A 16,650-nucleotide genomic window follows, 5' to 3' on the forward strand; every position below is an offset into this window, starting at 1 on the left:
GTGAATTAAAAGACCATAGTTCCAAATGTTTTAGCTTTAAATTGCATGTTGTTTCTGACTAACTATCCAGCACTCAAAGATATCCATGATAAAGTGAAAGAATCTTAAATGTTAAGTTGCATTGTTTTTATTTTTATTTTATCGCCTTGCAAATCCAACACTGCTGTAGGAGTGTAATGCTAAGTCGGTGTAGTACTCTTTTCAAAGACGGATGATGCAGTTGTGAAATTGTGCTCTTCTCCCACGTAGGACATCTCAGTAGGTCAATCACAAATGGTGGGCTTATTGTTAGGGGTTTGCAGTCCGTGGGGGGGAGGCTGGTGAGCAGCGTTTTGGGAAAAAGGAAAACTGTTCCAGCTGATTAGTCATGAGAGAGGAGGGGGGGTTATGTGTTCCCTGCATATGATGGATGATGAGAGAGTTTCTGCTGCTGCTACAGACAAAAGTCAAGAGGAGTTGATAAGTGGTGTTTCTTGGCATGCAATGCGAAAAGAAGAGAAATGTCCTGAGACGGCCAATGAGAAGTATGTTGTCTGTTGGTATTTTGAAGCCATATTTTGAGCGCAGGAATTCAAGGTGTAGAGAGGAATAAAAAATGCAAATGTAAAACAAACCACAAACTGTCAGCGAGATTATTTGCAAATGGCCTAAAGGATTTAGTAACGACTAAAATATATTTTCTCTTGTGCTTTAAAATGTCTGCTCCCTCCCAGCCCTTCCCCATTCTACATAACATGCTTTAGTTTCTAACGGCTGAGGATTAATGGCTGTGAAGCTTTTGGGTAGGATGAGAACTGCAGGGTAAGGTGTTACACTAGGGATTTTTTAATACTGCCACATCTCACCTAATAAAATACTTACATTCCCCTGATTCCCTCTCCAACTAACACTATGAGGCTGGGAACGCGATGTCCTTTCCTACCAGAGGGATTTTACTTTTCATATACAGCTTGAAATATTTTCAGCAATAGTTTGAAATTCTGCACTTTTAGAAGAAAAGATCCACACTTTTTTGTTCCTTGCATATCAAACATTAGGGAAGTAACAGAGTTGAGAAACACAGCGTTGGGAGGACAGTGATAAATGAGAAGCAGAGAGGCGGAAAGAGAAGAGACAGTTGTGAGAAAAGAGCAAAATAAGCAAGATAAAAAGACATTCTTTCGAGCACATTAACCTGTTAAGCTACACTATATCATGCTAAATCCCCCCTCAGCTCCCCTGCCTATTAGCCATTAGCACTGAGAGGCATGTGTGTTATCACACTCCAACACATTCTGGTCAAGGTTATATCCCTATACATTTGATATGGCAGTGCACTTTCCAGCTATTTAACCACGCAAGATTAAACACAGTCCAGTTTTCACCTTGGATCCATGACAGTAGTCTCAAGGGAACACCCTATGGTGCTGTGCTTATGAGATAACAGTAGTCAAATAAAAACTCTTATCAATTAGCACTTGCACCGTGGCTGTGCAGATTCAGCTTGGGTGCGCTTGGACTCAGTGTTTCTTTAACCTAATCTTTGGCTCAATAGCTGTAATATAAACTGGATATTTGCAGTTTATATTTTACTAGCCTATGAAGTCCTGAGATATCTTCTTCAACATAAACATTTTAATGTGCAGTTAAATTACTTTGTCGATACCTCTCATATCTGCGAAGTAAATATAAAACTAGTTCCATCTTAGCTTAGCTCAGCACAAAAACTGGAAACCGAGGACACAGATAGCATGTGTATTTCCAAACAAATTAATATTCACCCACTACCATTATAACTCATAGTACTTTCTATGTCTGTAATGCATTATAAACATACTTAAAACGTGTTTTAGGCAGCACAAAGCTCAGAATAACTGTATTTTTGAGAACTCATAAATATTCTGGTGCTGAATAACAATAATCACGACATTTCACACACATTTATTTGTGGTCTGGAAAACCCTTTCAGTTTTACTCCTTTTACTGTCAATGTTGTTCATGAAGCCTTATCTAAGCTAGATCCTAAGAAACCGGCTGGCCCGGACAACATCGAACCTTTCTTTTTAAAGATAGCTGCAGATTTTATTGCTCTTCCTCTTACTACTCTTTTAACCTCTCCCTCAGCACAAATGCATTTCCAAAAGTATGGATGTCAGCTTATGTCTTGCCTTTGCTAAAAGGAGGGGAGGCAACTATTTTAAATAACTATAGGCCATTCTCAAAATTGTCAGTTCTGGCGAAGGTGCTCGAACGCCCAATTAGTGAACAGGTAAAGGAGTTTTTATGTAAAAATGATATCCTGTCTAAACATCAGTCAGGCTTCAGAAAGCAACATAGCACCATCACTGCGACAATGAAAGTGGTGAATGACATTACGAGTATTTTAGATAATAAGCAGAGTTGTGCAGCTCTATTTATTGACCTGTCCAAAGCGTTTGACACCGTTGATCATCACATTTTGAAGCAGAGGCTACTCAGTATCGGCATATCCAGCCATGCAGTGGGGTGGTTTGTGAACTACCTCTCTGAAAGGTCCCAATGTGTTCATTTTGATGGGCTGTCCTCTGAGTGGTTAAACATCGCTAATGGTGTTCCTCAAGGTTCTGTTTTAGGTCCACTTTTATTCTCTATATATATCAAAAGTTTAGGTGAAAATGTGGATGAAGCTACTTTACATTTTTATGCAGATGATACCGTGATGTACTGTGCAGGTCCCTCCATTCAGGAGGCTGGTGTTAAATTACAGGCTGTTTTTAACATTATTCAGACTCAGCTCGCTGAGCTTAAGCTTCTTTTAAATGTTGATAAAACCAATGTAATGCTCTTTTCTAAAGCTAAAAAGACTACAGACACTGCTTTGGATATTGTTACTATGCAAGGACAAGTACTCAAAGTGGTTACCTGTTACAAATACCTTGGTATCTGGCTTGATGATTGTCTTACTTTTAAACTTCAGGTCATTAATCTGCTTAAAAAGCTGAGGGTTAGACTAGGTTTCTTTTTCAGAAACAAGTCCTGTTTCTCATTTGAAGCCAGGAAAAGGCTATTCACTGTGACCTTTTTACCTGTGCTAGACTATGGTGATTTGATCTATATGAATGCACCTGCCCATTGCCTGGAAAAGTTAGATGCCACCTATCACAGTGCCCTGAGATTTGTTACTAACTGTAAAGCACTTACTCATCACTGTACCCTGTATACCAGGGCAGGACTGCCTTCACTAACTGTACGGAGGCTCAGTCATTGGTACATGTTCATCTATAAAGCCATGTTGGGTAAACTACCTTTTTATATCTGGTCTCTGATCTCTCGACGAATTGAAAGTACTTATTGCCTGAGATCTCATGATGTTGTTTTATTAAATGTGCCAAGTGCTAGGACTGTCTTAGGGAAGAAAGCTTTTAGTTGTGCAGCTCCACTAAATTGGAACAGTCTGCAAACATGTTTAAAACTGAGCACTTTGGTTCCCCTGCATCATTTTAAAACTCGGCTGGGTGACATGCTGTTTGATGCTCATGGTACCTGTCACTGTAAATAGAGTTTGTAAACTGTACCCTGTACATTATGTTGTATGTCATCCTTATTGTTGTTCTGTTGTTTTTATGTTGCATGTGTAACTAATGTCCTGCAGGTCACCCTTGAAAAAGAGATCTTTTGATCTCAAGGGGCTTTCACCTGGTTAAATAAAGGCTACAATTCGTCATACACTCAAATATCACAATACTTCTTAATTGCACATTTCTAACACTGATTTGTGTGCAAGAATCATAATGTCTTCTTATTTCATCGCTATTATTCATTATAATCACCGTTATGATGCATTACAAGCTGGTTATGAGTCACTGACTATACTCTTGTTTTTTGTAAGTATATGACAAATAATGGATATCATTTAACCTTAATAGCAGTGACAAGCAATTAAAAGCAATTAATATGATACTTTATTTTTTAAATTGTTATAAAATGCTTTATAATATGTTGGGATCATTGTTTTAAGACTTAGGAATATTTTAAAGTGGAGATAGCTATGATAAAACAATGCTATAAGCAGAATATAATGCATAAACAATATTACTGAACTCCATTATAGACTGGGGCATGATATAGATTGTCACTATGCTAAATAATTTAGTGGGAATGCTGATACAGCATTCCAACTATCTGTTATGCTAGTGCTACGCATGAAAGTCTTTATTATTCCGCCGGGTTATTTTGCGCCACTTCTCCTCCCGCATTGAACATCGCAGAAACTCTGTTCAAACATCAAAACGTTCAGCTCGGTCGGGAATCGATGGCTATTACTTCTATCATTCATAACTTTCATAATTCCAGAGATAAATCCCATAATTCATCACATTTTTAACCATTGAAGTCAATGGAGAAATCTTCAGACTTCAGCAATCTTCATGCAACTTCAACTGCAAACTGCTCCTTCATACTTTCACTCAGAAACCTCATTCCAACTTTAAAATGTTACACATCTTTCTGACATTATTCGTGTAATACAACTTTTAAATCTGATTCTTACTTTTAGACATATTAAACATTGTTCAGACCTTGGTAAAGAGGGCTTCTTCAGATTTTGGAGTGCGTGATGTCACAGCTAGAGTGGAGGACAGATTTAATTTTGTCTTCCTATTTTCTTTTAAACCTGCCAATTCCCAAACCCTACATTCCCGAGACATAATTTTTCATGACAAATGTAGGAAAACATCTCGTAGCTTGAAAGATTAAAAAAATTAAGCTAAATAATTAAACAAAAATGCCTCTTGAGGGCATGAAGGGACAAAAACTTTCAACATATCTCCATTAAACGCCATTGTAAATTCAGCCTCACCTTTCTCCACCACAGCAGCCGCACACCTTTTGTTAATCTGCCAAAAATGCCACATTATTGACCCGAAAGTACACAAAAAGCACACTTCAGATGCTCAAGTTCCTTGACATACTTCACGCTTTGAAATTTCACCAATATCTGTTACGGTTCTTCAACAAAACGTTCACATGTAACAGGTTTATCTCTCATTCAGAACAATGAAAATGCTCTCCTCTCACTGATCACCATAGAAACCTATGATCTCTGGACATGTGTTAGCTCAAATATAAACACCTGTGTCATGGAACACGATGATGTCATAAGTCCAATTGACATAATTAGAGCAGCAGACTTCAGATAATGGTTAATGGTCCTGCCCTCAACAGCTCTACGTCAATTATGTGGTGTCATCATATGCCGTTTCCATGGAAACGCATCTCTCGCAATAAAACACGATGTTGCTGTAGCTCCAATGGACACGGTCCGGTCGTCCCACAATCTTCACCTGTATATCACCTCTCCATGCCTCAACAGCTCTACGTCAAATCTGACATCTCACCATATGCCGTTTCCATAGAAACGCATCCCTCGACATAAAACACGATGTTGTCGTAACGCCTATGAAAAGGGTCAAAACAGAGCCACACTTCAGATAATGGTTAACTGTCCAGCACTCAACAGCTCTACGTCAATTATGGGGTTTCATCATATGCCATTTCCATGGAAACGCATCCCTCGCCATAAAAGACGATGTCGCTATAACTCCTATGAACATTTTCAAAAAGTGCTCAAACTTCACATATGTGCTAACAGTCCAGCCGTGAAGACATCTAAGAGACAGTTTTGAGATTTGTTCAAATGCCGTTGCCATGGCAACACAATGCTCGCCATGAAACACGGTTTTCTCATAACTTCAGTGAAAATACTCCAAACGGCCCAAAACTTCACAGGTTTGGTAACGATGCAGCCATCAACGCATGCGTATTATGGCTGTTGGCATGGCGACAGATCATTCACCATCAATTTAGTTCAAAAGTTTGCAGTTCAAATATTCTGCTGTTTTTCCAAGCCTTTTTACTTTCTTTTCTTCTTTCATCACACATTCAAGCCCCCAGTGTTCGTGTATCATTTCAATCTAAATTCTTCACTTTCTTCTTAAACATTACATTTCAGCATAGCAATTCAGAATCAGCTTTTCAGCATAAAGCATTTCCACTAGCAATGTCTTCAGGAATTGCATTCTCATTTAACACATAATATTGCTTAATAGACCCAATGTGTCAATATATAAGCGACAAGTAGTGCCAGCAGGCCTTTCAAATCTCTGTCTCTGGGCAGGTGAACAGGTCTGTCAAAAGCACGGCTATCATGTAAATGATTGATATATTTCATTCTTCCTCCCCCCCATATTGTCACAAATGCTTCTCTCTGCTCGTCTAAGTCTCATTTTTCTGCTCATGATCTGACCCATTTACGTCAGTGCCTCAGGAATCCACCGAGAGAATATTGCCTGTGACTTTGTCAAAGGGCAAACTCATTTCGCACCATAATTGAAATTGTCATCCCATTCTATCTTGTCTAAGTTTTGAGATGGAGAAAGAGGAAAATTTGATTCTTCTCCCCAGTATATTCTCTTTGTATTTCTTATTTCTCTACATTGAGAATATAAAGATTTGCAGGCTTATATCGGGTACAGTGTCTAAACAGAGCGGTGCCAGCACCCATTGCCGTCTGCCTCTCTGCAGCTAAATCCTTCCGCTAATCTCCAATTAAAATGGTGATAATAGGTGTTTGCCCTGCTCAGTGCCCACCACTGCACCCCTGTACCGTCTTCCATCCCTGCAACCTCCCAACAAATCCGTCACAGGGGACTCCACACACACACACACACACACACACACAAACACACACACACACACACACACACACACACACACACACACACACACACACACACACACACACACACACACACACACACAAACATGCACAAACCCCATCGGACTCTTTCCAAAGTGCCCAAAGGATTGACCTAGATTGAGCCTACTTCACAAACTAATTTCTGCAAACACAAAGGAGGATTAGCAGAGATTAAGATGACAAGGTCTGAGGATTGAAAAGTAGCTGGCATAGGCCAATCATAATTATTGCCCTGGAAAAAAGTGGCTAAACCTAGAGTCTCTGTGTTTGGATCTGCTCTGCTCCAACTGTTATTTATCTAATACCTTTGTGACTCATGACTGTACATTTAACAGCATGCCTGATACTGTACTACAAAGTTTATATAGCCATTGCTTAATTGGACAAAGCATGTGATGGCGTTGATTCAAAACTGACTGCAAAGGCAAAATAGTTGTATATTAGTATTTAGTGCCTCTACTTTGACATGTCTCCATGCTTTAATGTTTAAAAAGCTCTTTATTTTTCTCATACTGCCTGTGCTGCAGCACCTCTTTTCACCCTCTGTCTGAAACCAGAGCCCAGTCTGCTCTGATTGGTTAGCTGGCCGGCTATGTTGTGATTGGTCAACCGCTTAGAGATGTCCCGACCCTTAGCATATCACGTACAATGTGTTGGAGCGCTAGCCAATAGAAGCGCAAGTGTTACACAGTGATGTCACTATGTTAAAGAAGTCAACAAAGGAGTCCAATGGAGGAGTTTCAGGCAGCGCGGTGTGTGTGTGTGGGAGAGAAACTCCCTTTGGAGGGAGAACAGGGGCCCTTTCTCCTTTCTCGAATTCCCCTCCTCGACTCTTATCCTCGTGTCTTAGTCCCGCCCACAGGAGATGCGAGCGGAGGAGCCGAGGAGGGGAACCGAGGAGAGAAGCAGCAGGCGGTTAGAGAAATGAGAACTCCTCTCCTCTAAGCGGTAATTTTAAAGAGACGTCCATCAATGATGACAGGGGGCACAGCAGCATTCTGTCTGATGGACAGAACTGTGTTCATGATGACTTATATATTTACTTTGATTCATTGACAGTGCGGTATAATGAGGCTAATAACAGGCTACAATGCGGACATACAGTATAAACACACACACACACACACACATATATATTTATATATATATTTATATAAATATATACAATTTCAGCAGATTCAAACAAGTATGAGAGCACATAATAACATAACACTATCATAACATAACCCCCCCCCTCTCTGGTCGCAACAATGACGAAAATAAATTACGGGCCAAAAGTTTAATTTACAAGTATTAAAAGTAAGCATATGGACACCAAACCAACTGAGACCTGTCTGTCCGCCTTATCTACGCACACACACACACACACACACACACACACACACACACACACACACACACACACACACACACACACACACACACACACACACACACACACACACACACACACACACACACACACACACACACACACACACACACACTGTACCACAGCTCGAGGGGGCCTCACCTCGCGGAAGGGGCCTCAACTGATCCGCTTATGCGGCGCAATTAGTGTGGCGCGGCACGGTATGGTTTCGCCGCTGCGAGGCTCCAATAGCAGCATCCCCCCGTCGACGACGCTCGCGAAACAGAGGGCCTCATCATATAACTTTGTGTGGGGCCTCAAGTTGGCCAGGGACGGCCCTGCCTACACTGTAGGCTACAATACGCACCTACAGCTCCTAAAGCATAATATATATCAGGATACAGCCATTACGTATTTTATTACGTGAAGCACTAAATGGTTTTAGAAAAATATCGACTCTTGTTTGTAGATATCTACTAAACTAAAGCATACAAATAAAGAGAGTAATGTAGGCTTGTTATACTGAGTGGTATATCTTTTACACACTGCTCTGCTTTCTGCACGGACCTCACAGCTGTTCCCTCTGGAAACATCGCGTCGCGATGAAAGCAGTTAATAAAATAATATCCAGAGCTGTCATCGGCTGAGATAAGTCTGGCCGTGCGTCACAACTCTTTTAAACATCTCTGTTGCCGGCGGACTGGCGCGGAAGACCCATCAGTGTATGCTCGATTATTGCTCCCCCAGAGAGCCTCCTCGATGCTCGGTCCTCGATGTGCATTTAGAGAAATATCTCCTTCAACATGGCGCGCTGAAATCCATTTCCGGGTCACTACCGGAGGACCGAGGAGTCGAGGAGGGAAAATTAGTGAAATAAGAAAGGGCCAGGGACTTTAGCCTTTTCAGACCATTTTACATGCACAACAACCTATATAACTACAGGAAAAGGAAACCCCCCAAAAAGAACAATAGGGACTAGAAAGGTGGGTCATAATTCGTAATTTAAGTGTGCAAAAACCTTGTTGACTGATGAAGTTAAGAAGACCTTTCACATTGTTTCCCTTAGTGTTCGTCTGTTATGTCAATTACTGCATTGTTGTTGTAGTCCGTCCAGATGCAGGTTGCTTGAAAAGAGTAGCTTATAGTGCTCAACCAGTCATTTCCCCAAACATCTTCCATATGTGGATCACATCTGCTCTACCAGTGTGATTCAATGCAATAATTCATTTGGGATTTTCCCAGCAATCGTGTTGAAAAACAAATCAAGACTAGAGAATGCAATTCCTGAAGAAACTGCTATCTCAAAACTTTCACGTAGATGTCGTCACAGCTGGACTGTTAGCACACATGTGAAGTTTGAGCACTTTTTGAACATTTTCATAGGAGTAGCGACATCGTCTTGTATGGCGAGGGATGCGTTTCCATGGAAACAACATATGGTGAGATCTCAGATTTGGCGTAGAGCTGTTGAGGCATGGACCTTTAACCGTTATCTGAAGTCTGCTGCTCTGAGCATGTCAGTTGGAGCGATGACATCATTGTGTTCCATGACACAGGTGTTTATATTAGAGCTAACGAGGTGTCCAGAGATCAAAGCTCAACCTTGACAAGACTGAACTGCTTTTCCTTCCGGGAAAAGATTGTCCCACTCTTGACCTAACAATCAACATCGGCACCTCTGTTGTTTCCCCGACTCAGACTGCAAGGAATCTGGGTGTGGTCCTAGATAACAAACTGTCCTTCACTGCAAACATTGCTGCAACAACCCGCTGCTGCAGATACACGCTTTACAACATCAGGAGGATACGTCCCCAGCTGACCCAGACATCAGCGCAGGTTCTGGTCCAGGCTCTCGTCATCTCACGCCTAGACTACTGCAACTCCCTCCTGGCTGGTCTACCTGCATGTGCCATCCGACCTCTGCAGCTCATCCAGAATGCAGCGGCTCGTCTGGTCTTCAACCTTCCTAAATTCTCCCACACCACACCACTCCTCCGCTCCCTTCACTGGCTTCCAGTAACTGCTAGAATCCACTTCAAGACACTGGTACTTGCGTACCATGCTGCGAATGGATCTGGCCCTTCCTACATCCAGGACATGGTTAAACCGTACACCCCAGTACGTGCACTCCGCTCTGCATCGGCCAAACAGCTCGCTGCACCCGCACAGCGAGGGGGACCCAAGTTCCCGTCAGCAAAAACACGTGGGTTTGCTATCCTGGCTCCAAAATGGTGGAATGAGCTCCCCATTGAAATCAGGACAGCAGATAGCTTACACATCTTCCGGCGCAAACTGAAAACTCATCTCTTTAGACTCCACTTCGAGCGATTGAATTACTAACAAAGCACTTATATACTAATAAAGGGCTGGCTTTCTAAAGCCAGTTGAGTAGCACTTGAAATGTTTGGCTCTATGAAACCTGATGGACTTATATGATTCTGTTTTCTTCAAGGTTGTATATTCCTGGTCGAATGCACTTATTGTAAGTCGCTTTGGATAAAAGCGTCAGCTAAATGCAATGTAATGTAATGTAATAATGTGGCCTTTTTGGCAGATTAACTAAAGGTGTACGGCTGCTGCTGTGAGGAAATATCAGCCTGAAAATACAATGGGCTTTAATGGAGGCATGTTGAAGGTTTTTGTCAGGCCATGCCCTCAAGAGGCATTTCATTTAATTATTTTTTGCTTAATTATTTGTAATTTTTCAATCTATGAGATGTTTTCCTACGTTTGTCATGAAAAATTATGCCTCAGGAATGTAGGGTTTGGGAATTATGGCAGTTTTTAAAAAAAATATGAAGGCAAATTTCAAGATTTCCTACACTCTAGCTGTGACATCACGCACTCTAGTTAATGTTAAAATCTGAATGCTGTTACTGTAACAGCATTGCAACTAAATTAGGAACAAAAAATGGAAAATGAATTAATCTCAGGGCGATTTTAACGGGTGTACATTTCAACATTGTGTCGTACATCTGAGAGACACTTGAAGAGATGACTTTCTAATGTAAATCCTCTTTTTATCTCCTTATTCAGTCCATATGAAGCAAAATATAGAGGAAAGCCTCTGTAAACAGAACCAGAGTTTGTTGTGGTCACCAACGCTATCAGCAAATCCGCGTGACACAGCTCTTCTGAAATGTCAGCATCACTTTTGAAACGTTTTCACAGTACATTGAGGCCTCGGTGTCTGAGTGACTGCGGCTAGCTGAGTGTGTCTGTGGGCGTTTGGAAGTGTGTTTCAAGCGCATGTGAGGTTTAGCCGTGTTTATGTACGTGTGTGGTCCGGTGCAGAACAAAAGCGGACACTCAACAGCAGAGTTGGCGTGTGCACAACACGTCGGGTGCCGGAGAGGGGGGGTTGCGGCCTTTCATCTCCGCTCAGGCTTGCTGAGACCCCAATGGGGAACACATGCCTGAGTTGGGCAAGGAATCCTTTTGTGTGATTAATACTAAAAGTTAGGGGGTCCCCTGCTGTCGGGGCATGAGATGTGGCTTCCCAGCTCCCATCAGGGGGGCAGTGGGAGCCAATGAAACATTGGTTAGACACAGAGAACAACTTGCCACGGGGGAAGGCATGCAAAGGATAAAAACAGTCAAAATCCTAACCAGCTGTCAGACGTCCTGCATTACTCTGCTAATTACAAACTTAGTGGGCCTTCTGATCCCCTCGCCCCCCCCCCCCCCCCCCCCCCTCCCCCTCCCCTCCTCCCCCCCCCAACTAAGGCTTACCTCTTTCCCATCTTTAAGCCAGGCGTTTAGTTAAGGAGGCTCTCCTAATGGATGAAAGAGAGCGAGAAATGCAACTTCAAACCGCAGTTTGACTCGTAAAAATGCCTGAGAGATTGTAGTTCCGCACACGCCCTGCGCTCATTAATTAGCCGGGGCCAGACTACCTCTCATCATCGTTTATCAGCCTCATTGTGAGCGGGGCTTTTCCATTCCTTCAGCTATATTTCTTTTTATATTGTTTTCTCAGTGATTTTGTTTTGCAGCTTTAGGTCTTAGCCTGGAGTTGTTTATTCAGACTGTCAGAGTGAAAGCAGATCAGACCTTTCACTGACAGGTAGCTTCAGCGTGTGGGGGGGGGGGGGGGGGGGGGTCACTCTGCTCTCACTCTATACCGTCCTACACTATCTCTGACAGCTGCAGCTACTAGTTACTTTTCAACATTAAAGGTCAAGTCCTTATAAATACAACATATTTCAATTCCAAAACGTTTTGGCGTTTGACCCCCTACAAAGTGGTGTGTTATTGGTTGACCTTTGTTGCATTTCGAATGTCTTTCACATACTATTGGTCCAAAGAGATACTTGGTAAAAGCCAATGTAAAGCATAAAGAATAGTGAAAAGTAAAAATTAATTTTAAGAAAAGTCAATTTTTTTCTCCTTTCCTCTCCTATTAAAATAAGATAACATTAAACTTTATTAATCCTACAGGACATTATTGGGCAAGAGATTGCAATAAAAACAACAGTAAAACATATAAAGCGTATAACAATTAATACTTATGCTAATACTTACTTACACACTGATCCTTGGTGCATACTGCATTATCTTACAAGACAGAATAAGGCTGACATGAGCCTTATTATAGAATCAAAATGAGAGCAAGATAAATGTAGTAAACTAGATGAGTTAACTTAAATAACTCATCAAAGTAATATTGTGCATGATATGGAAAGTAGTATTATGGCACCTGAGGCTGAAAAGTAATATTGCACATGGTAGTGGTGTTATTGTTCTCAGTGTCTAATGTTTCAGCTGGTAATTATCTCACGACCCTCAACCCTCAACCCCCCTAACCCCGCCCCACACACACACACATGTATCTTGTGACCCATAGTAGGGGCTTGACCCCTAGGTTGAGAACCATCGGGTTAAATTATTTTAAAATGTTTGCAACTCGACCAACTGAAAAAGTAAAACCCTACTTACTCATTGATCCATCAGTATTACCTAATTATGATAATTGATAACATAATATTACTCAAAAAGTCTGTTTTTCTTTCATATTTTATATTAAATACACATGTGTCAGATAATACTTCTCTGCATTTGATTGTTGTATTGTTACTTGAAGAAATGCCCTGAATTCTTCCTCATACCCGATTATTTTTTGAATGATTTTCTAACCGCATACATCATGTCCGAGTGATATAGGTCAATGCTGACATGCTATCATAGCAGTTCCCTTTGTTGTCTGTTTGAAAAGGGCAGCTGACGAGGAAAGGGAGAAGACGGCAGCGCAGGCTCACATCCGCCCCCCCTCCTGTGAATCCCCTTCCTTAATTAGAAGGCTAAACTTAATTGATTGTTTTGGCTTGCCATCCACGTCAGGAGAGAATCATGTTTACTGTTTAACAGACTTCACTCGAGCGATGCTACTTTAAAGAGAGTTTACCCGCTGAGCCCTCCCCCACCTCCCTCTTCCCTTACCCAACCTCAAACCACACCCGAGTGAAAATCCATATACAGTAACAGCAGAAATTGCAGGGCAAATGCCTTTGAGCCACACTGATTAAAAGACCCAACAGCCTCATTTCAAAGAGAACGTAAACAATGTTATGAGATCACCGCCTGCAGTGACTCACCCCAAACTGTTATTACATCTACCTTATGAAGCTGCGCAGCGTTTCATCTTGCTGCGGTTTTCAGCAACGAGATAAGCCTGAGATCGCTGAGGTAAGCTAAGTGGCCTTAAAAGCATCCCTAAGCGGTTAATAAGTATGTACTAATGACCCCCAAACACATCTTATCAACATGAAAGCCTGATAACGCTGCAGGATATCCAAAAGGGAGAGGTGGTGTTTTGATTCACTGGCTCATAAATCTGCTGCTGTCAGAAAAAAATGTGTAGGTTTTTCAGAAAGGTTCCAACATGCAGGAGTGAACCAGCTGTTTATCAAAAAAAATCAGTCTCCTTATCCTCAGCCCTTTGTTTCTAGGGCTGATTAGCAAAGACTAACACAGTGAAACTGAGATGGTAGACAAGTTGAACAATATACTAATGCTAATGAATCGTCAATGAATCCTCATTCAACGTTTCCATGATATCTTAGCAAAAGTTATTCCTACATTTTCAATCCATTCTTCTATGAATGTCTAGCAACACATTCCAATTTCAGCTTGTTACATGCATACAGACTCTCTTAAATGAACTCGATCTTGACAAGAAACAACTTGGCTAGGTTAAGTACGGTGGCCCTGAAGTGCAAGTCAAAACAATGCTGTGTAGCGTTTCCTGAAATGCTGGTTTGACTTGCACTTCAGGGCCACCGTAGTTAAGGCAATATAAATACTTGGTAAGGATTAAGTTAAAATAACTGATAAATTGTCCGAAAAATTCCAAAACATAATAATTCATGCCAAATGCAGTATGTCAACAAATACCAGGAATACAAGGATGCACGTTTGCATTTTGTATATGCAAGTGTGCATGTTATTCTGACTCAAAATCCTTTGTTCTGTGGATTTATGAGCAAGAGTGTAGAAATACTGTAGTAGGGTGCAATGTTATGATGTATTCCCACTCTTGTGCAAACATTCTAAGTCCATATATCGACTTATTTTGCAGTGTGTGAAAAACCTTACGTCATCTAGTTGCCCTTTCTCAGCTTAGCATAAAGACTGGACACAAGGGGGAAAGATATCCCAGCTAAAAAAAAAGAAAAATAACAACAACCAGCATGTCTCTTATTTGCACATTTAGTTGTAGCATCATATTTAAAGAACACACATTAAAAAGTATCGATATTTCTCATTGGAAGAACGCTAAAAAGCCTATTGTGCCTTTACGTTAAGTTTGTTGTCTTTCAAAGTCCGTGGAGTTCTTCCCAAAGCAGTCAAGAGAAAAATGGTCAAGGTCAGTCACGTATTTGTTGCTCCCAAGTGTTTGATTACAGCCGTTTTCTAAATGTCCTCATCTGATGGAAAATCACTTCAGGTGATGTTCAAGCAGTAAATTAGCTTGTGGCTGCAAAGCAACCCAATCAGCGGGGTATCTTTCTCAGGGATCGACACACATTTACAAGGATGAGGTCAGCGGGATTATCAAGGGAGGAGGCCAAAGTAATGACACAAGTGAGAGACAAAGGGTTCAGGCAGAGAATGAAAAGAGGAAGAACAGAGGAGCCATTGTGCGTTGAAGCAGACCTCCTTAGACTTAATTACCTCTCATCCATTTTCAGTCAGCCCCCTCACGATAACCAAGCGAAGGGCGCATGCAGTGGAGGATAAACAGAGGACTTGAAGTCATGGTGAAATTGTTTAAATACTTAAGAGATAAAACAGAAAATAAGGTTCTAGAAACAAACAAAAGTAATAATATCAGTTTGCAAACCTCTCTGCTGCAAGACATGTATCTTTACCGCACTGCAGGTTACAGGAAGCTCTGATAAAGGCAGATTGTGTGATCTGAGCCTCGCATGGCTCTTTCTTTAGCAGTCCTGCAGATTTTTTCCTCAGTTTGTTATCTCCAGAGTCTGCCTTGCGGTCCAGATAAGCCGGCTGCAGGGCTTTGGAAAGGACAGTAAACTTTTTCTTTAAAGTTTGCATTTCAAAGCAGGAAAACAAAATGAAATTGAGCACTGAGAAGAAACCAGATGAAGATGGAGTCGGCAGTAAGAACATCTTCAAATGAAATGAAATGTAAAGTAAACTTTGCCATAAGAAGATCTTTGATTTAAACTCGATTTCCGGACATCTGACAGTGACACACTGGCCCCTGACACAGCCTGAGGGTCTGCTGCCTGAATGCTGATGTAACTCAGAGGTCAGAGCACGGCCCAGCGGACGCTCTCTCATTTTGAGAAAACATCCCTGACATGATCACAGTGTCTGTGTCTGGAATGGTTTAAACCTGCTCCGCCCTGCATGGTTTGATTTTTATTTTGTAGCTGGGTAAAAGCTCAGACACGCACCACACTTTTTTTTTTTAATCAACCTACCTGCACTTCCTGCCGGCTGATGAAATCCTGTGAAATCCGACGGGAGAAGAAACGGATTTGTGTAATTTCTCAAGTCTCCATAATCAACAGAAGTGAGCAGAGCAGCTCGAGCACATATTGCTTGACTATGTTGCAATGCATTTTCTTTAGTTGCGCTATCCTGATATCTTGTATTTTTTGGTGGATTTGCAGTATTATTTTGCTATTGGAAACAATCTGTAACTTGTTCCTTTTGTCAACAAATCCTTTGAAAACCAAAAGACCAAAACCAAATATGATTGTATCTCGCTTAAATGTATTTCCTATGTATCATGCAAGAGGTTTAAAGCCACACAAAGATTGCAGCTTTCAGAATAAAGTCAAAATATTTAGACAAAGTCATAAAAATAATGTTTCCTTTAATGATTTCCTTCCTCAGTAGTAACCAATGTTCTCTGTGCTGAGCGAGTGCCACAGGCAGAGGGGAAGTCATTAAGTATTGAGGGACAGACTAACACACAGTGCTGGGTTTAGTCTGTTCCTGGGAGTTGTTTACAAAGGAAAACAAGAGAAACACCAGACGTTTCCTCTAAGATTTACTTGGGAGAATGTGTATCTTTGTTCAGGGATATAGCTTTTTATAGGTTTATGTGCAT

The sequence above is a fragment of the Notothenia rossii genome, assembly GCF_949606895.1.
Source record: "Notothenia rossii genome assembly, chromosome: 11".
NCBI classification, from domain to species: Eukaryota; Metazoa; Chordata; class Actinopteri; order Perciformes; family Nototheniidae; genus Notothenia; species Notothenia rossii.